General features: G+C 42.2%; 18 non-coding genes across 18 annotated transcripts; all 18 read right to left on the bottom strand.

The window, feature by feature from the left end:
* Positions 1-632: 632 nt before the first annotated feature.
* trnap-agg (transfer RNA proline (anticodon AGG)) lies at positions 633-704 on the bottom strand. The gene has a single exon. It is a non-coding gene; the product is annotated as a tRNA-Pro (tRNA).
* Positions 705-1547: 843 nt separating this feature from the next.
* Positions 1548-1619, bottom strand: trnap-agg (transfer RNA proline (anticodon AGG)). Its single transcript has one exon. It is a non-coding gene; the product is annotated as a tRNA-Pro (tRNA).
* Positions 1620-3384: 1765 nt separating this feature from the next.
* Positions 3385-3456, bottom strand: trnap-agg (transfer RNA proline (anticodon AGG)). Its single transcript has one exon. It is a non-coding gene; the product is annotated as a tRNA-Pro (tRNA).
* Positions 3457-4302: 846 nt separating this feature from the next.
* trnap-agg (transfer RNA proline (anticodon AGG)) lies at positions 4303-4374 on the bottom strand. The gene has a single exon. It is a non-coding gene; the product is annotated as a tRNA-Pro (tRNA).
* Positions 4375-6138: 1764 nt separating this feature from the next.
* Positions 6139-6210, bottom strand: trnap-agg (transfer RNA proline (anticodon AGG)). Its single transcript has one exon. It is a non-coding gene; the product is annotated as a tRNA-Pro (tRNA).
* An 846-nt stretch (positions 6211-7056) lies between these two features.
* trnap-agg (transfer RNA proline (anticodon AGG)) lies at positions 7057-7128 on the bottom strand. Its single transcript has one exon. It is a non-coding gene; the product is annotated as a tRNA-Pro (tRNA).
* Positions 7129-7974: 846 nt separating this feature from the next.
* Positions 7975-8046, bottom strand: trnap-agg (transfer RNA proline (anticodon AGG)). The gene has a single exon. It is a non-coding gene; the product is annotated as a tRNA-Pro (tRNA).
* Positions 8047-8892: 846 nt separating this feature from the next.
* trnap-agg (transfer RNA proline (anticodon AGG)) lies at positions 8893-8964 on the bottom strand. The gene has a single exon. It is a non-coding gene; the product is annotated as a tRNA-Pro (tRNA).
* Positions 8965-10617: 1653 nt separating this feature from the next.
* On the bottom strand, positions 10618-10689 carry trnap-agg (transfer RNA proline (anticodon AGG)). The gene has a single exon. It is a non-coding gene; the product is annotated as a tRNA-Pro (tRNA).
* Positions 10690-11533: 844 nt separating this feature from the next.
* On the bottom strand, positions 11534-11605 carry trnap-agg (transfer RNA proline (anticodon AGG)). Its single transcript has one exon. It is a non-coding gene; the product is annotated as a tRNA-Pro (tRNA).
* Positions 11606-12339: 734 nt separating this feature from the next.
* trnap-agg (transfer RNA proline (anticodon AGG)) lies at positions 12340-12411 on the bottom strand. The gene has a single exon. It is a non-coding gene; the product is annotated as a tRNA-Pro (tRNA).
* An 847-nt stretch (positions 12412-13258) lies between these two features.
* Positions 13259-13330, bottom strand: trnap-agg (transfer RNA proline (anticodon AGG)). The gene has a single exon. It is a non-coding gene; the product is annotated as a tRNA-Pro (tRNA).
* Positions 13331-14174: 844 nt separating this feature from the next.
* Positions 14175-14246, bottom strand: trnap-agg (transfer RNA proline (anticodon AGG)). The gene has a single exon. It is a non-coding gene; the product is annotated as a tRNA-Pro (tRNA).
* Positions 14247-15092: 846 nt separating this feature from the next.
* Positions 15093-15164, bottom strand: trnap-agg (transfer RNA proline (anticodon AGG)). The gene has a single exon. It is a non-coding gene; the product is annotated as a tRNA-Pro (tRNA).
* Positions 15165-16010: 846 nt separating this feature from the next.
* trnap-agg (transfer RNA proline (anticodon AGG)) lies at positions 16011-16082 on the bottom strand. The gene has a single exon. It is a non-coding gene; the product is annotated as a tRNA-Pro (tRNA).
* Positions 16083-16816: 734 nt separating this feature from the next.
* trnap-agg (transfer RNA proline (anticodon AGG)) lies at positions 16817-16888 on the bottom strand. Its single transcript has one exon. It is a non-coding gene; the product is annotated as a tRNA-Pro (tRNA).
* Positions 16889-17734: 846 nt separating this feature from the next.
* On the bottom strand, positions 17735-17806 carry trnap-agg (transfer RNA proline (anticodon AGG)). Its single transcript has one exon. It is a non-coding gene; the product is annotated as a tRNA-Pro (tRNA).
* An 846-nt stretch (positions 17807-18652) lies between these two features.
* Positions 18653-18724, bottom strand: trnap-agg (transfer RNA proline (anticodon AGG)). Its single transcript has one exon. It is a non-coding gene; the product is annotated as a tRNA-Pro (tRNA).
* Between the last annotated feature and the right edge of the window lie 1601 nt (positions 18725-20325).

The raw sequence follows: 20325 nt of genomic DNA, 5'->3' as shown, positions 1-20325 counted from the left end.
GAGAAAATCAGACAGTCAGTCAGTGTTTCAATGGTAGACACAGGATATATTCCACCTCTTTGTCCAATGAGAGAAATCTGGACACAATTCTCTCTAATTACTCATAGGAACCTGGCTGACATCATACACCACCTGAATTCCACCACTTGCTGCCTTGATACTCTGGCAACAGGGTTTTTTAAGAGTGTTGCACATTGTATGGCCTCAGGGCTTTCAGACATTTTCAATAAGTCTCAGCTTTCAGGTATTGTTCCTCGGTGCCAGTCTAGAGAGGTCACTTATGAACACCTATAGGCCCGTATAAAACCTCCCCTTTCTTAGTAAAATCATAGAAAAAGCTGTTTTTCAACATGTGTACAAACTCCTAACATTAAATAACTGTTTTGATGTTCTCCAGTCAAGTTTCCACATCCCAGCACTGAGACAGTTCTAGATAAATCCGTCATGACATTCGCTCCAATACGGATAGTGGCAACATTTCAATCGTGGTCTCACAGTGCTGCATTTGAAATGGTTGACCATAATACCTTGATAGACCGGTTGAAGAACTGGGTGGGACTTTCTGGCACAGCACTTGCTTGGTTGAATTCCCATGAGTTTTGCTTATTGGAGGGGAAAACTACAATTTACTGGGGCTCGTCCGGGAATTGAACCCGGGACCTCTCGCACCCTAAGCGAGAATCATACTACTAGACCAACGAGCCAGAAAACCCATAACTGGCAACACATGAAATGTTTTTCCAAATTAAAAACCAAAGACCCATGTCACATCATCAACATTTAGAAACTCAAGTAGGGCTGTTGACATGTTAGTGTGACTGTGAGACTGTGTTAGATTGGGACGATCTCCATGGAAAAAACATCAATTCGATGACTGACTGCATTACCGAGTAGACTAATTTCTGCGACAAAGTTGAGAAAATCAGACAGTCAGTCAGTGTTTCAATGGTAGACACAGGATATATTCCACCTCTGTGTCCAATGAGAGAAATCTGGACACAATTCTCTCTAATTACTCATAGGAACCTGGCTGACATCATACACCACCTGAATTCCACCACTTGCTGCCTTGATACTCTGGCAACAGGGTTTTTTAAGAGTGTTGCACATTGTATGGCCTCAGGGCTTTCAGACATTTTCAATAAGTCTCAGCTTTCAGGTATTGTTCCTCGGTGCCAGTCTAGAGAGGTCACTTATGAACACCTATAGGCCCGTATAAAACCTCCCCTTTCATAGTAAAATCATAGAAAAAGCTGTTTTTCAACATGTGTACAAACTCCTAACATTAAATAACTGTTTTGATGTTCTCCAGTCAAGTTTCCACATCCCAGCAATGAGACAGTTCTAGATAAATCCGTCATGACATCCGCTCCAATACGGATAGTGGCAACATTTCAATCGTGGTCTCACAGTGCTGCATTTGACATGGTTGACCATAATACCTTGATAGACCGGTTGAAGAACTGGGTGGGACTTTCTGGCACAGCACTTGCCTGGTTGAATTCCTATGAGTTTTGCTTATTGGAGGGGAAAACTACAATTTACTGGGGCTCGTCCGGGAATTGAACCCGGGACCTCTCGCACCCTAAGCGAGAATCATACTACTAGACCAACGAGCCAGAAAACCCATAACTGGCAACACATAAAATGTTTTTCTAAATTAAAAACCAAAGACCCATGTCACATCATCATCAACATTTAGAAACTCAAGTAGGGCTGTTGACATGTGAGTGTGACTGTGAGACTGTGTTAGATTGGGACGATCTCCATGGAAAAAACATCAATTCGATGACTGACTGCATTACCGAGTAGACAAATTTCTGCGACAAAGTTGAGAAAATCAGACAGTCAGTCAGTGTTTCAATGGTAGACACAGGATATATTCCACCTCTGTGTCCAATGAGAGAAATCTGGACACAATTCTCTCTAATTACTCATAGGAACCTGGCTGACATCATACACCACCTGAATTCCACCACTTGCTGCCTTGATACTCTGGCAACAGGGTTTTTTAAGAGTGTTGCACATTGTATGGCCTCAGGGCTTTCAGACATTTTGAATAAGTCTCAGCTTTCAGGTATTGTTCCTCTGTGCCAGTCTAGAGAAGTCACTTATGAACAGCTATAGGCCCGTATAAAACATCCACTTTCTTAGTAAAATCATAGAAAAAGCTGTTTTTCAACATGTGTACAAACTCCTAACATTAAATAACTGTTTTGATGTTCTCCAGTCAAGTTTCCACATCCCAACACTGAGACAGTTCTAGATAAATCCGTCATGACATCCGCTCCAATACGGATAGTGGCAACATTTCAATCGTGGTCTGACAAAGCTGCATTTGACATGGTTGACCATAATACCTTGATAGACCGGTTGAAGAACTGGGTGGGACTTTCTGGCACAGCACTTGCCTGGTTGAATTCCTATGAGTTTTGCTTATTGGAGGGGAAAACTACAATTTACTGGGGCTCGTCCGGGAATTGAATCCGGGACGTCTCGCACCCTAAGCGAGAATCATACTACTAGACCAACGAGCCAGAAAACCCATAACTGGCAACACATGAAATGTTTTTCTAAATTAAAAACCAAAGACCCATGTCACATCATCATCAACATTTAGAAACTCAAGTAGGGCTGTTGACATGTGAGTGTGACTGTGAGACTGTGTTAGATTGGGACGATCTCCAGGGAAACAACATCAATTCGATGACTGACTGCATTACCGAGTAGACTAATTTCTGCGACAAAGTTGAGAAAATCAGACAGTCAGTCAGTGTTTCAATGGTAGACACAGGATATATTCCACCTCTGTGTCCAATGAGAGAAATCTGGACACAATTCTCTCTAATTACTCATAGGAACCTGGCTGACATCATACACCACCTGAATTCCACCACTTGCTGCCTTGATACTCTGGCAACAGGGTTTTTTAAGAGTGTTGCACATTGTATGGCCTCAGGGCTTTCAGACATTTTCAATAAGTCTCAGCTTTCAGGTATTGTTCCTCGGTGCCAGTCTAGAGAGGTCACTTATGAACACCTATAGGCCCGTATAAAACCTCCCCTTTCTTAGTAAAATCATAGAAAAAGCTGTTTTTCAACATGTGTACAAACTCCTAACATTAAATAACTGTTTTGATGTTCTCCAGTCAAGTTTCCACATCCTAGCACTGAGACAGTTCTAGATGAAGTCCGTCATGACATCCGCTCCAATACGGATAGTGGCAACATTTCAATCATGGTCTCACAGTGCTGCATTTGACATGGTTGACCATAATACCTTGATAGACCGGTTGAAGAACTGGGTGGGACTTTCTGGCACAGCACTTGCCTGGTTGAATTCCCATGAGTTTTGCTTATTGGAGGGGAAAACTACAATTTACTGGGGCTCGTCCGGGAATTGAACCCAGGACCTCTCGCACCCTAAGCGAGAATCATACTACTAGACCAACGAGCCAGAAAACCCATAACTGGCAACACATGAAATGTTTTTCTAAATTAACAACCAAAGACCCATGTCACATCATCATCAACATTTAGAAACTCAAGTAGGGCTGTTGACATGTGAGTGTGAATGTGAGACTGTGTTAGATTGGGACGATCTCCATGGAAAAAACATCAATTCGATGACTGACTGCATTACTGAGTAGACTAATTTCTGCGACAAAGTTGAGAAAATCAGACAGTCAGTCAGTGTTTCAATGGTAGACACAGGATATATTCCACCTCTGTGTCCAATGAGAGAAATCTGGACACAATTCTCTCTAATTACTCATAGGAACCTGGCTGACATCATACACCACCTGAATTCCACCACTTGCTGCCTTGATACTCTGGCAACAGGGTTTTTTAAGAGTGTTGCACATTGTATGGCCTCAGGGCTTTCAGACATTTTCAATAAGTCTCAGCTTTCAGGTATTGTTCCTCGGTGCCAGTCTAGAGAGGTCACTTATGAACACCTATAGGCCCGTATAAAACCTCCCCTTTCATAGTAAAATCATAGAAAAAGCTGTTTTTCAACATGTGTACAAACTCCTAACATTAAATAACTGTTTTGATGTTCTCCAGTCAAGTTTCTACATCCCAGCACTGAGACAGTTCTAGATAAATCCGTCATGACATCCACTCCAATACGGATAGTGGCAACATTTCAATCGTGGTCTGACAAAGCTGCATTTGACATGGTTGACCATAATACCTTGATAGACCGGTTGAAGAACTGGGTTGGACTTTCTGGCACAGCACTTGCCTGGTTGAATTCCTATGAGTTTTGCTTATTTGAGGGGAAAACTACAATTTACTGGGGCTCGTCCGGGAATTGAACCCGGGACCTCTCGCACCCTAAGCGAGAATCATACTACTAGACCAACGAGCCAGAAAACCCATAACTGGCAACACATAAAATGTTTTTCTAAATTAAAAACCAAAGACCCATGTCACATCATCATCAACATTTAGAAACTCAAGTAGGGCTGTTGACATGTGAGTGTGACTGTGAGACTGTGTTAGATTGGGACGATCTCCATGGAAAAAACATCAATTCGATGACTGACTGCATTACCGAGTAGACAAATTTCTGCGACAAAGTTGAGAAAATCAGACAGTCAGTCAGTGTTTCAATGGTAGACACAGGATATATTCCACCTCTGTGTCCAATGAGAGAAATCTGGACACAATTCTCTCTAATTACTCATAGGAACCTGGCTGACATCATACACCACCTGAATTCCACCACTTGCTGCCTTGATACTCTGGCAACAGGGTTTTTTAAGAGTGTTGCACATTGTATGGCCTCAGGGCTTTCAGACATTTTCAATAAGTCTCAGCTTTCAGGTATTGTTCCTCGGTGCCAGTCTAGAGAGGTCACTTATGAACACCTATAGGCCCGTATAAAACCTCCCCTTTCTTAGTAAAATCATAGAAAAAGCTGTTTTTCAACATGTGTACAAACTCCTAACATTAAATAACTGTTTTGATGTTCTCCAGTCAAGTTTCCACATCCCAACACTGAGACAGTTCTAGATAAATCCGTCATGACATCCGCTCCAATACGGATAGTGGCAACATTTCAATCGTGGTCTGACAAAGCTGCATTTGACATGGTTGACCATAATACCTTGATAGACCGGTTGAAGAACTGGGTGGGACTTTCTGGCACAGCACTTGCCTGGTTGAATTCCTATGAGTTTTGCTTATTGGAGGGGAAAACTACAATTTACTGGGGCTCGTCCGGGAATTGAATCCGGGACGTCTCGCACCCTAAGCGAGAATCATACTACTAGACCAACGAGCCAGAAAACCCATAACTGGCAACACATGAAATGTTTTTCTAAATTAAAAACCAAAGACCCATGTCACATCATCATCAACATTTAGAAACTCAAGTAGGGCTGTTGACATGTGAGTGTGACTGTGAGACTGTGTTAGATTGGGACGATCTCCAGGGAAACAACATCAATTCGATGACTGACTGCATTACCGAGTAGACTAATTTCTGCGACAAAGTTGAGAAAATCAGACAGTCAGTCAGTGTTTCAATGGTAGACACAGGATATATTCCACCTCTGTGTCCAATGAGAGAAATCTGGACACAATTCTCTCTAATTACTCATAGGAACCTGGCTGACATCATACACCACCTGAATTCCACCACTTGCTGCCTTGATACTCTGGCAACAGGGTTTTTTAAGAGTGTTGCACATTGTATGGCCTCAGGGCTTTCAGACATTTTCAATAAGTCTCAGCTTTCAGGTATTGTTCCTCGGTGCCAGTCTAGAGAGGTCACTTATGAACACCTATAGGCCCGTATAAAACCTCCCCTTTCATAGTAAAATCATAGAAAAAGCTGTTTTTCAACATGTGTACAAACTCCTAACATTAAATAACTGTTTTGATGTTCTCCAGTCAAGTTTCTACATCCCAGCACTGAGACAGTTCTAGATAAATCCGTCATGACATCCACTCCAATACGGATAGTGGCAACATTTCAATCGTGGTCTCACAAAGCTGCATTTGACATGGTTGACCATAATACCTTGATAGACCGGTTGAAGAACTGGGTGGGACTTTCTGGCACAGCACTTGCCTGGTTGAATTCCTATGAGTTTTGCTTATTGGAGGGGAAAACTACAATTTACTGGGGCTCGTCCGGGAATTGAACCCGGGACCTCTCGCACCCTAAGCGAGAATCATACTACTAGACCAACGAGCCAGAAAACCCATAACTGGCAACACATAAAATGTTTTTCTAAATTAAAAACCAAAGACCCATGTCACATCATCATCAACATTTAGAAACTCAAGTAGGGCTGTTGACATGTGAGTGTGACTGTGAGACTGTGTTAGATTGGGACGATCTCCATGGAAAAAACATCAATTCGATGACTGACTGCATTACCGAGTAGACTAATTTCTGCGACAAAGTTGAGAAAATCAGACAGTCAGTCAGTGTTTCAATGGTAGACACAGGATATATTCCACCTCTGTGTCCAATGAGAGAAATCTGGACACAATTCTCTCTAATTACTCATAGGAACCTGGCTGACATCATACACCACCTGAATTCCACCACTTGCTGCCTTGATACTCTGGCAACAGGGTTTTTTAAGAGTGTTGCACATTGTATGGCCTCAGGGCTTTCAGACATTTTCAATAAGTCTCAGCTTTCAGGTATTGTTCCTCGGTGCCAGTCTAGAGAGGTCACTTATGAACACCTATAGGCCCGTATAAAACCTCCCCTTTCTTAGTAAAATCATAGAAAAAGCTGTTTTTCAACATGTGTACAAACTCCTAACATTAAATAACTGTTTTGATGTTCTCCAGTCAAGTTTCCACATCCCAACACTGAGACAGTTCTAGATAAATCCGTCATGACATCCGCTCCAATACGGATAGTGGCAATATTTCAATCGTGGTCTCACAGTGCTGCATTTGACATGGTTGACCATAATACCTTGACAGACCGGTTGAAGAACTGGGTGGGACTTTCTGGCACAGCACTTGCCTGGTTGAATTCCTATGAGTTTTGCTAATTGGAGGGGAAAACTACAATTTACTGGGGCTCGTCTGGGAATTGAACCCAGGACCTCTCGCACCCTAAGCGAGAATCATACTACTAGACCAACGAGCCAGAAAACCCATAACTGGCAACACATTCAATGTTTTTCTAAATTAAAAACCAAAGACCCATGTCACATCATCATCAACATTTAGAAACTCAAGTAGGTCTGTTGACATGTGAGTGTGACTGTGAGACTGTGTTAGATTGGGACGATCTCCAGGGAAACAACATCAATTCGATGACTGACTGCATTACCGAGTAGACTAATTTCTGCGACAAAGTTGAGAAAATCAGACAGTCAGTCAGTGTTTCAATGGTAGACACAGGATATATTCCACCTCTGTGTCCAATGAGAGAAATCTGGACACAATTCTCTCTAATTACTCATAGGAACCTGGCTGACATCATACACCACCTGAATTCCACCACTTGCTGCCTTGATACTCTGGCAACAGGGTTTTTTAAGAGTGTTGCACATTGTATGGCCTCAGGGCTTTCGGACATTTTCAATAAGTCTCAGCTTTCAGGTATTGTTCCTCGGTGCCATTCTAGAGAGGTCACTTATGAACACCTATAGGCCCGTATAAAACCTCCCCTTTCTTAGTAAAATCATAGAAAAAGCTGTTTTTCAACATGTGTACAAACTCCTAACATTAAATAACTGTTTTGATGTTCTCCAGTCAAGTTTCCACATCCCAACACTGAGACAGTTCTAGATAAATCCGTCATGACATCCGCTCCAATACGGATAGTGGCAACATTTCAATCGTGGTCTCACAGTGCTGCATTTGACATGGTTGACCATAATACCTTGATAGACCGGTTGAAGAACTGGGTGGGACTTTCTGGCACAGCACTTGCCTGGTTGAATTCCTATGAGTTTTGCTTATTGGAGGGGAAAACTACAATTTACTGGGGCTCGTCCGGGAATTGAACCCGGGACCTCTCGCACCCTAAGCGAGAATCATACTACTAGACCAACGAGCCAGAAAACCCATAACTGGCAACACATAAAATGTTTTTCTAAATTAAAAACCAAAGACCCATGTCACATCATCATCAACATTTAGAAACTCAAGTAGGGCTGTTGACATGTGAGTGTGACTGTGAGACTGTGTTAGATTGGGACGATCTCCATGGAAAAAACATCAATTCGATGACTGACTGCATTACCGAGTAGACTAATTTCTGCGACAAAGTTGAGAAAATCAGACAGTCAGTCAGTGTTTCAATGGTAGACACAGGATATATTCCACCTCTGTGTCCAATGAGAGAAATCTGGACACAATTCTCTCTAATTACTCATAGGAACCTGGCTGACATCATACACCACCTGAATTCCACCACTTGCTGCCTTGATACTCTGGCAACAGGGTTTTTTAAGAGTGTTGCACATTGTATGGCCTCAGGGCTTTCAGACATTTTCAATAAGTCTCAGCTTTCAGGTATTGTTCCTCGGTGCCAGTCTAGAGAAGTCACTTATGAACACCTATAAGCCCGTATAAAACCTCCCCTTTCTTAGTAAAATCATAGAAAAAGCTGTTTTTCAACATGTGTACAAACTCCTAACATTAAATAACTGTTTTGATGTTCTCCAGTCAAGTTTCCACATCCCAGCACTGAGACAGTTCTACATAAATCCGTCATGACATCCGCTCCAATACGGATAGTGGCAACATTTCTATCGTGGTCTCACAGTGCTGCATTTGACATGGTTGACCATAATACCTTGATAGACCGGTTGAAGAACTGGGTGGGACTTTCTGGCACAGCACTTGCCTGGTTGAATTCCTATGACTTTTGCTTATTGGAGGGGAAAACTACAATTTACTGGGGCTCGTCCGGGAATTGAACCCGGGACCTCTCGCACCCTAAGCGAGAATCATACTACTAGACCAACGAGCCAGAAAACCCATAACTGGCAACACATAAAATGTTTTTCTAAATTAAAAACCAAAGACCCATGTCACATCATCATCAACATTTAGAAACTCAAGTAGGTCTGTTGACATGTGAGTGTGACTGTGAGACTGTGTTAGATTGGGACGATCTCCAGGGAAACAACATCAATTCGATGACTGACTGCATTACCGAGTAGACTAATTTCTGCGACAAAGTTGAGAAAATCAGACAGTCAGTCAGTGTTTCAATGGTAGACACAGGATATATTCCACCTCTGTGTCCAATGAGAGAAATCTGGACACAATTCTCTCTAATTACTCATAGGAACCTGGCTGACATCATACACCACCTGAATTCCACCACTTGCTGCCTTGATACTCTGGCAACAGGGTTTTTTAAGAGTGTTGCACATTGTATGGCCTCAGGGCGTTCAGACATTTTCAATAAGTCTCAGCTTTCAGGTATTGTTACTCGGTGCCAGTCTAGAGAGGTCACTTATGAACACCTATAGGCCCGTATAAAACCTCCCCTTTCTTAGTAAAATCATAGAAAAAGCTGTTTTTCAACATGTGTACAAACTCCTAAAATTAAATAACTGTTTTGATGTTCTCCAGTCAAGTTTCCACATCCCAGCACTGAGACAGTTCTAGATAAATCCGTCATGACATCCGCTCCAATACGGATAGTGGGAATTCCCATGAGTTTTGCTTATTGGAGGGGAAAACTACAATTTACTGGGGCTCGTCCGGGAATTGAACCCGGGACCTCTCGCACCCTAAGCGAGAATCATACTACTAGACCAACGATCCTGAAAACCCATAACTGGCAACACATAAAATGTTTTTCTAAATTAAAAACCAAAGACCCATGTCACATCATCATCAACATTTAGAAACTCAAGTAGGGCTGTTGACATGTGAGTGTGACTGTGAGACTGTGTTAGATTGGGACGATCTCCATGGAAAAAACATCAATTCGATGACTGACTGCATTACCGAGTAGACTAATTTCTGCGACAAAGTTGAGAAAATCAGACAGTCAGTCAGTGTTTCAATGGTAGACACAGGATATATTCCACCTCTGTGTCCAATGAGAGAAATCTGGACACAATTCTCTCTAATTACTCATAGGAACCTGGCTGACATCATACACCACCTTAATTCCACCACTTGCTGCCTTGATACTCTGGCAACAGGGTTTTTTAAGAGTGTTGCACATTGTATGGCCTCAGGGCTTTCAGACATTTTCAATAAGTCCCAGCTTTCAGGTATTGTTCCTCGGTGCCAGTCTAGAGAGGTCACTTATGAACACCTATAAGCCCGTATAAAACCTCCCCTTTCTTAGTAAAATCATAGAAAAAGCTGTTTTTCAACATGTGTACAAACTCCTAACATTAAATAAATGTTTTGATTTTCTCCAGTCAAGTTTCCACATCCTAGCACTGAGACAGTTCTAGATGAAGTCCGTCATGACATCCGCTCCAATACGGATAGTGGCAACATTTCAATCGTGGTCTCACAGTGCTGCATTTGACATGGTTGACCATAATACCTTGATAGACCGGTTGAAGAACTGGGTGGGACTTTCTGGCACAGCACTTGCCTGGTTGAATTCCCATGAGTTTTGCTTATTGGAGGGGAAAACTACAATTTACTGGGGCTCGTCCGGGAATTGAACCCGGGACCTCTCGCACCCTAAGCGAGAATCATACTACTAGACCAACGAGCCAGAAAACCCATAACTGGCAACACATGAGATGTTTTTCTAAATTAAAAACCAAAGACCCATGTCACATCATCAACATTTAGAAACTCAAGTAGGGCTGTTGACATGTGAGTGTGACTGTGAGACTGTGTTAGATTGGGACGATCTCCAGGGAAAAAACATCAATTCGATGACTGACTGCATTACCGAGTAGACTAATTTCTGCGACAAAGTTGAGAAAATCAGACAGTCAGTCAGTGTTTCAATGGTAGACACAGGATATATTCCACCTCTGTGTCCAATGAGAGAAATCTGGACACAATTCTCTCTAATTACTAATAGGAAACCGGCTGACATCATACACCACCTGAATTCCACCACTTGCTGCCTTGATACTCTGGCAACAGGGTTTTTTAAGAGTGTTGCACATTGTATGGCCTCAGGGCTTTCAGACATTTTCAATAAGTCTCAGCTTTCAGGTATTGTTCCTCGGTGCCAGTCTAGAGAGGTCACTTATGAACACCTATAGGCCCGTATAAAACCTCCCCTTTCTTAGTAAAATCATAGAAAAAGCTGTTTTTCAACATGTGTACAAACTCCTAACATTAAATAACTGTTTTGATGTTCTCCAGTCAAGTTTCCACATCCTAGCACTGAGACAGTTCTAGATGAAGTCCGTCATGACATCCGCTCCAATACGGATAGTGGCAACATTTCAATCGTGGTCTCACAGTGCTGCATTTGACATGGTTGACCATAATACCTTGATAGACCGGTTGAAGAACTGGGTGGGACTTTCTGGCACAGCACTTGCCTGGTTGAATTCCTATGAGTTTTGCTTATTGGAGGGGAAAACTACAATTTACTGGGGCTCGTCCGGGAATTGAACCCGGGACCTCTCGCACCCTAAGCGAGAATCATACTACTAGACCAACGAGCCAGTAAACCCATAACTGGCAACACATTAAATGTTTTTCTAAATTAAAAACCAAAGACCCATGTCACATCATCATCAACATTTAGAAACTCAAGTAGGTCTGTTGACATGTGAGTGTGACTGTGAGACTGTGTTAGATTGGGACGATCTCCAGGGAAACAACATCAATTCGATGACTGACTGCATTACCGAGTAGACTAATTTCTGCGACAAAGTTGAGAAAATCAGACAGTCAGTCAGTGTTTCAATGGTAGACACAGGATATATTCCACCTCTGTGTCCAATGAGAGAAATCTGGACACAATTCTCTCTAATTACTCATAGGAACCTGGCTGACATCATACACCACCTGAATTCCACCACTTGCTGCCTTGATACTCTGGCAACAGGGTTTTTTAAGAGTGTTGCACATTGTATGGCCTCAGGGCTTTCAGATATTTTCAATAAGTCTCAGCTTTCAGGTATTGTTCCTCGGTGCCAGTCTAGAGAGGTCACTTATGAACACCTATAGGCCCGTATAAAACCTCCCCTTTCTTAGTAAAATCATAGAAAAAGCTGTTTTTCAACATGTGTACAAACTCCTAACATTAAATAACTGTTTTGATGTTCTCCAGTCAAGTTTCCACATCCCAGCACTAAGACAGTTCTAGATAAATCCGTCATGACATCCGCTCCAATACGGATAGTGGGAATTCCCATGAGTTTTGCTTATTGGAGGGGAAAACTACAATTTACTGGGGCTCGTCCGGGAATTGAACCCGGGACCTCTCGCACCCTAAGCGAGAATCATACTACTAGACCAACGAGCCAGAAAACCCATAACTGGCAACACATAAAATGTTTTTCTAAATTAAAAACCAAAGACCCATGTCACATCATCATCAACATTTAGAAACTCAAGTAGGGCTGTTGACATGTGAGTGTGACTGTGAGACTGTGTTAGATTGGGAAGATCTCCATGGAAAAAACATCAATTCGATGACTGACTGCATTACCGAGTAGACTAATTTCTGCGACAAAGTTGAGAAAATCAGACAGTCAGTCAGTGTTTCAATGGTAGACACAGGATATATTCCACCTCTGTGTCCAATGAGAGAAATCTGGACACAATTCTCTCTAATTACTCATAGGAACCTGGCTGACATCATACACCACCTTAATTCCACCACTTGCTGCCTTGATACTCTGGCAACAGGGTTTTTTAAGAGTGTTGCACATTGTATGGCCTCAGGGCTTTCAGACATTTTCAATAAGTCCCAGCTTTCAGGTATTGTTCCTCGGTGCCAGTCTAGAGAGGTCACTTATGAACACCTATAAGCCCGTATAAAACCTCCCCTTTCTTAGTAAAATCATAGAAAAAGCTGTTTTTCAACATGTGTACAAACTCCTAACATTAAATAAATGTTTTGATTTTCTCCAGTCAAGTTTCCACATCCTAGCACTGAGACAGTTCTAGATGAAGTCCGTCATGACATCCGCTCCAATACGGATAGTGGCAACATTTCAATCGTGGTCTCACAGTGCTGCATTTGACATGGTTGACCATAATACCTTGATAGACCGGTTGAAGAACTGGGTGGGACTTTCTGGCACAGCACTTGCCTGGTTGAATTCCCATGAGTTTTGCTTATTGGAGGGGAAAACTACAATTTACTGGGGCTCGTCCGGGAATTGAACCCGGGACCTCTCGCACCCTAAGCGAGAATCATACTACTAGACCAACGAGCCAGAAAACCCATAACTGGCAACACATGAGATGTTTTTCTAAATTAAAAACCAAAGACCCATGTCACATCATCAACATTTAGAAACTCAAGTAGGGCTGTTGACATGTGAGTGTGACTGTGAGACTGTGTTAGATTGGGACGATCTCCAGGGAAAAAACATCAATTCGATGACTGACTGCATTACCGAGTAGACTAATTTCTGCGACAAAGTTGAGAAAATCAGACAGTCAGTCAGTGTTTCAATGGTAGACACAGGATATATTCCACCTCTGTGTCCAATGAGAGAAATCTGGACACAATTCTCTCTAATTACTCATAGGAAACCGGCTGACATCATACACCACCTGAATTCCACCACTTGCTGCCTTGATACTCTGGCAACAGGGTTTTTTAAGAGTGTTGCACATTGTATGGCCTCAGGGCTTTCAGATATTTTCAATAAGTCTCAGCTTTCAGGTATTGTTCCTCGGTGCCAGTCTAGAGAGGTCACTTATGAACACCTATAGGCCCGTATAAAACCTCCCCTTTCTTAGTAAAATCATAGAAAAAGCTGTTTTTCAACATGTGTACAAACTCCTAACATTAAATAACTGTTTTGATGTTCTCCAGTCAAGTTTCCACATCCTAACACTGAGACAGTTCTAGATGAAGTCCGTCATGACATCCGCTCCAATACGGATAGTGGCAACATTTCAATCGTGGTCTCACAGTGCTGCATTTGACATGGTTGACCATAATACCTTGATAGACCGGTTGAAGAACTGGGTGGGACTTTCTGGCACAGCACCTGCCTGGTTGAATTCCTATGAGTTTTGCTTATTGGAGGGGAAAACTACAACTTACTGGGGCTCGTCCGGGAATTGAACCCGGGACCTCTCGCACCCTAAGCGAGAATCATACTACTAGACCAACGAGCCAGAAAACCCATAACTGGCAACACATGAAAGGTTTTTCTATATTAAAAACCAAAGACCCATGTCACATCATCATCAACATTTAAAAACTCAAGTAGGGCTGTTGACATGTGAGTGTGACTGTGAGACTGTGTTAGATTGGGACGATCTCCATGGAAAAAACATCAATTCGATGACTGACTGCATTACCGAGTAGACTAATTTCTGCAACAAAGTTGAGAAAATCAGACAGTCAGTCAGTGTTTCAATGGTAGACACAGGATATATTCCACCTCTGTGTCCAATGAGAGAAATCTGGACACAATTCTCTCTAATTACTCATAGGAACCTGGCTGACATCATACACCACCTGAATTCCACCACTTGCTGCCTTGATACTCTGGCAACAGGGTTTTTTAAGAGTGTTGCACATTGTATGGCCTCAGGGCTTTCAGACATTTTCAATAAGTCCCAGCTTTCAGGTATTGTTCCTCGGTGCCAGTCTAGAGAAGTCACTTATGAACACCTATAAGCCCGTATAAAACCTCCCCTTTCTTAGTAAAATCATAGAAAAAGCTGTTTTTCAACATGTGTACAAACTCCTAACATTAAATAACTGTTTTGATGTTCTCCAGTCAAGTTTCCACATCCCAGCACTGAGACAGTTCTACATGAATCCGTCATGACATCCGCTCCAATACGGATAGTGGCAACATTTCTATCGTGGTCTTACAGTGCTGCATTTGACATGGTTGACCATAATACCTTGATAGACCGGTTGAAGAACTGGGTGGGACTTTCTGGCACAGCACTTGCCTGGTTGAATTCCTATGACTTTTGCTTATTGGAGGGGAAAACTACAATTTACTGGGGCTCGTCCGGGAATTGAACCCGGGACCTCTCGCACCCTAAGCGAGAATCATACTACTAGACCAACGAGCCAGAAAACCCATAACTGGCAACACATGAAAGGTTTTTCTATATTAAAAACCAAAGACCCATGTCACATCATCATCAACATTTAAAAACTCAAGTAGGGCTGTTGACATGTGAGTGTGACTGTGAGACTGTGTTAGATTGGGACGATCTCCATGGAAAAAACATCAATTCGATGACTGACTGCATTACCGAGTAGACTAATTTCTGCAACAAAGTTGAGAAAATCAGACAGTCAGTCAGTGTTTCAATGGTAGACACAGGATATATTCCACCTCTGTGTCCAATGAGAGAAATCTGGACACAATTCTCTCTAATTACTCATAGGAACCTGGCTGACATCATACACCACCTGAATTCCACCACTTGCTGCCTTGATACTCTGGCAACAGGGTTTTTTAAGAGTGTTGCACATTGTATGGCCTCAGGGCTTTCAGACATTTTCAATAAGTCCCAGCTTTCAGGTATTGTTCCTCGGTGCCAGTCTAGAGAAGTCACTTATGAACACCTATAAGCCCGTATAAAACCTCCCCTTTCTTAGTAAAATCATAGAAAAAGCTGTTTTTCAACATGTGTACAAACTCCTAACATTAAATAACTGTTTTGATGTTCTCCAGTCAAGTTTCCACATCCCAGCACTGAGACAGTTCTACATAAATCCGTCATGACATCCGCTCCAATACGGATAGTGGCAACATTTCTATCGTGGTCTTACAGTGCTGCATTTGACATGGTTGACCATAATACCTTGATAGACCGGTTGAAGAACTGGGTGGGACTTTCTGGCACAGCACTTGCCTGGTTGAATTCCTATGACTTTTGCTTATTGGAGGGGAAAACTACAATTTACTGGGGCTCGTCCGGGAATTGAACCCGGGACCTCTCGCACCCTAAGCGAGAATCATACTACTAGACCAACGAGCCAGAAAACCCATAACTGGCAACACATAAAATGTTTTTCTAAATTAAAAACCAAAGACCCATGTCACATCATCATCAACATTTAGAAACTCAAGTAGGTCTGTTGACATGTGAGTGTGACTGTGAGACTGTGTTAGATTGGGACGATCTCCAGGGAAACAACATCAATTCGATGACTGACTGCATTACCGAGTAGACTAATTTCTGCGACAAAGTTGAGAAAATCAGACAGTCAGTCAGTGTTTCAATGGTAGACACAGGATATATTCCACCTCTGTGTCCAATGAGAGAAATCTGGACACAATTCTCTCTAATTACTCATAGGAACCTGGCTGACATCATACACCACCTGAATTCCACCACTTGCTGCCTTGATACTCTGGCAACAGGGTTTTTTAAGAGTGTTGCACATTGTATGGCCTCAGGGCGTTCAGACATTTTCAATAAGTCTCAGCTTTCAGGTATTGTTACTCGGTGCCAGTCTAGAGAGGTCACTTATGAACACCTATAGGCCCGTATAAAACCTCCCCTTTCTTAGTAAAATCATAGAAAAAGCTGTTTTTCAACATGTGTACAAACTCCTAACATTAAATAACTGTTTTGATGTTCTCCAGTCAAGTTTCCACATCCCAGCACTGAGACAGTTCTAGATAAATCCGTCATGACATCCGCTCCAATACGGATAGTGGGAATTCCCATGAGTTTTGCTTATTGGAGGGGAAAACTACAATTTACTGGGGCTCGTCCGGGAATTGAACCCGGGACCTCTCGCACCCTAAGCGAGAATCATACTACTAGACCAACGAGCCAGAAAACCCATAACTGGCAACACATAAAATGTTTTTCTAAATTAAAAACCAAAGACCCATGTCACATCATCATCAACATTTAGAAACTCAAGTAGGGCTGTTGACATGTGAGTGTGACTGTGAGACTGTGTTAGACTGGGACGATCTCCATGGAAAAAACATCAATTCGATGACTGACTGCATTACCGAGTAGACTAATTTCTGCGACAAAGTTGAGAAAATCAGACAGTCAGCCAGTGTTTCAATGGTAGACACAGGATATATTCCACCTCTGTGTCCAATGAGAGAAATCTGGACACAATTCTCTCTAATTACTCATAGGAACCTGGCTGACATCATACACCACCTGAATTCCACCACTTGCTGCCTTGATACTCTGGCAACAGGGTTTTTTAAGAGTGTTGCACATTGTATGGCCTCAGGGCTTTCAGACATTTTCAATAAGTCTCAGCTTTCAGGTATTGTTCCTCGGTGCCAGTCTAGAGATGTCACTTATGAACACCTATAGGCCCGTATAAAACCTCCCCTTTCATAGTAAAATCATAGAAAAAGCTGTTTTTCAACATGTGTACAAACTCCTAACATTAAATAACTGTTTTGATGTTCTCCAGTCAAGTTTCCACATCCTAGCACTGAGACAGTTCTAGATAAATCCGTCATGACATCCGCTCCAATACGGATAGTGGCAACATTTCAATCGTGGTCTTACAGTGCTGCATTTGACATGGTTGACCATAATACCTTGATAGACCGGTTGAAGAACTGGGTGGGACTTTCTGGCACAGCACTTGCCTGGTTGAATTCCCATGAGTTTTGCTTATTGGAGGGGAAAACTACAATTTACTGGGGCTCGTCCGGGAATTGAACCCAGGACCTCTCGCACCCTAAGCGAGAATCATACTACTAGACCAACGAGCCAGAAAACCCATAACTGGCAACACATAAAATGTTTTTCTAAATTAAAAACCAAAGACCCATGTCACATCATCATCAACATTTAGAAACTCAAGTAGGGCTGTTGACATGTGAGTGTGACTGTGAGACTGTGTTAGACTGGGACGATCTCCATGGAAAAAACATCAATTCGATGACTGACTGCATTACCGAGTAGACTAATTTCTGCAACAAAGTTGAGAAAATCAGACAGTCAGTCAGTGTTTCAATGGTAGACACAGGATATATTCCACCTCTGTGTCCAATGAGAGAAATCTGGACACAATTCTCTCTAATTACTCATAGGAACCTGGCTGACATCATACACCACCTGAATTCCACCACTTGCTGCCTTGATACTCTGGCAACAGGGTTTTTTAAGAGTGTTGCACATTGTATGGCCTCAGGGCTTTCAGACATTTTCAATAAGTCTCAGCTTTCAGGTATTGTTCCTCGGTGCCAGTCTAGAGATGTCACTTATGAACACCTATAGGCCCGTATAAAACCTCCCCTTTCATAGTAAAATCATAGAAAAAGCTGTTTTTCAACATGTGTACAAACTCCTAACATTAAATAACTGTTTTGATGTTCTCCAGTCAAGTTTCCACATCCTAGCACTGAGACAGTTCTAGATAAATCCGTCATGACATCCGCTCCAATACGGATAGTGGCAACATTTCAATCGTGGTCTCACAGTGCTGCATTTGACATGGTTGACCATAATACCTTGATAGACCGGTTGAAGAACTGGGTGGGACTTTCTGGCACAGCACTTGCCTGGTTGAATTCCCATGAGTTTTGCTTATTGGAGGGGAAAACTACAATTTACTGGGGCTCGTCCGGGAATTGAACCCGGGACCTCTCGCACCCTAAGCGAGAATCATACTACTAGACCAACGAGCCAGAAAACCCATAACTGGCAACACATAAAATGTTTTTCTAAATTAAAAACCAAAGACCCATGTCACATCATCATCAACATTTAGAAACTCAAGTAGGGCTGTTGACATGTGAGTGTGACTGTGAGACTGTGTTAGATTGGGACGATCTCCATGGAAAAAACATCAATTCGATGACTGACTGCATTACCGAGTAGACTAATTTCTGCGACAAAGTTGAGAAAATCAGACAGTCAGTCAGTGTTTCAATGGTAGACACAGGATATATTCCACCTCTGTGTCCAATGAGAGAAATCTGGACACAATTCTCTCTAATTACTCATAGGAACCTGGCTGACATCATACACCACCTGAATTCCACCACTTGCTGCCTTGATACTCTGGCAACAGGGTTTTTTAAGAGTGTTGCACATTGTATGGCCTCAGGGCTTTCAGACATTTTCAATAAGTCTCAGCTTTCAGGTATTGTTCCTCGGTGCCAGTCTAGAGATGTCACTTATGAACACCTATAGGCCCGTATAAAACCTCCCCTTTCATAGTAAAATCATAGAAAAAGCTGTTTTTCAACATGTGTACAAACTCCTAACATTAAATAACTGTTTTGATGTTCTCCAGTCAAGTTTCCACATCCTAGCACTGAGACAGTTCTAGATAAATCCGTCATGACATCCGCTCCAATACGGATAGTGGCAACATTTCAATCGTGGTCTCACAGTGCTGCATTTGACATGGTTGACCATAATACCTTGATAGACCGGTTGAAGAACTGGGTGGGACTTTCTGGCACAGCACTTGCCTGGTTGAATTCCCATGAGTTTTGCTTATTGGAGGGGAAAACTACAATTTACTGGGGCTCGTCCGGGAATTGAACCTGGGACCTCTCGCACCCTAAGCGAGAATCATACTAGTAGACCAACGAGCCAGAAAACCCATAACTGGCAACACATAAATTGTTTTTCTAAATTAAAAACCAAAGACCCATGTCACATCATCATCAACATTTAGAAACTCAAGTAGGGCTGTTGACATGTGAGTGTGAATGTGAGACTGTGTTAGATTGGGACGATTTCCATGGAAAAAACATCAATTCGATGACTGACTGCATTACTGAGTAGACTAATTTCTGCGACAAAGTTGAGAAAATCAGACAATCAGTCAGTGTTTCAATGGTAGACACAGGATATATTCCACCTCTGTGTCCAATGAGAGAAATCTGGACACAATTCTCTCTAATTACTCATAGGAACCTGGCTGACATCATACACCACCTGAATTCCACCACTTGCTGCCTTGATACTCTGGCAACAGGGTTTTTTAAGAGTGTTGCACATTGTATGGCCTCAGGGCTTTCAGACATTTTCAATAAGTCTCAGCTTTCAGGTATTGTTCCTCGGTGCCAGTCTAGAGAGGTCACTTATAAACACCTATAGGCCCGTATAAAACCTCCCCTTTCTTAGTAAAATCATAGAAAAAGCTGTTTTTCAACATGTGTACAAACTCCTAACATTAAATAACTGTTTTGATTTTCTCCAGTCAAGTTTCCACATCCTAGCACTGAGACAGTTCTAGATGAAGTCCGTCATGACATCCGCTCCAATACGGATA

The sequence above is a fragment of the Cololabis saira genome, chromosome 4 (genome assembly GCF_033807715.1).
Source record: "Cololabis saira isolate AMF1-May2022 chromosome 4, fColSai1.1, whole genome shotgun sequence".
In the NCBI taxonomy this organism is placed as follows: Eukaryota; Metazoa; Chordata; class Actinopteri; order Beloniformes; family Belonidae; genus Cololabis; species Cololabis saira.
This window is presented reverse-complemented; position numbering and strand designations above follow the sequence as displayed.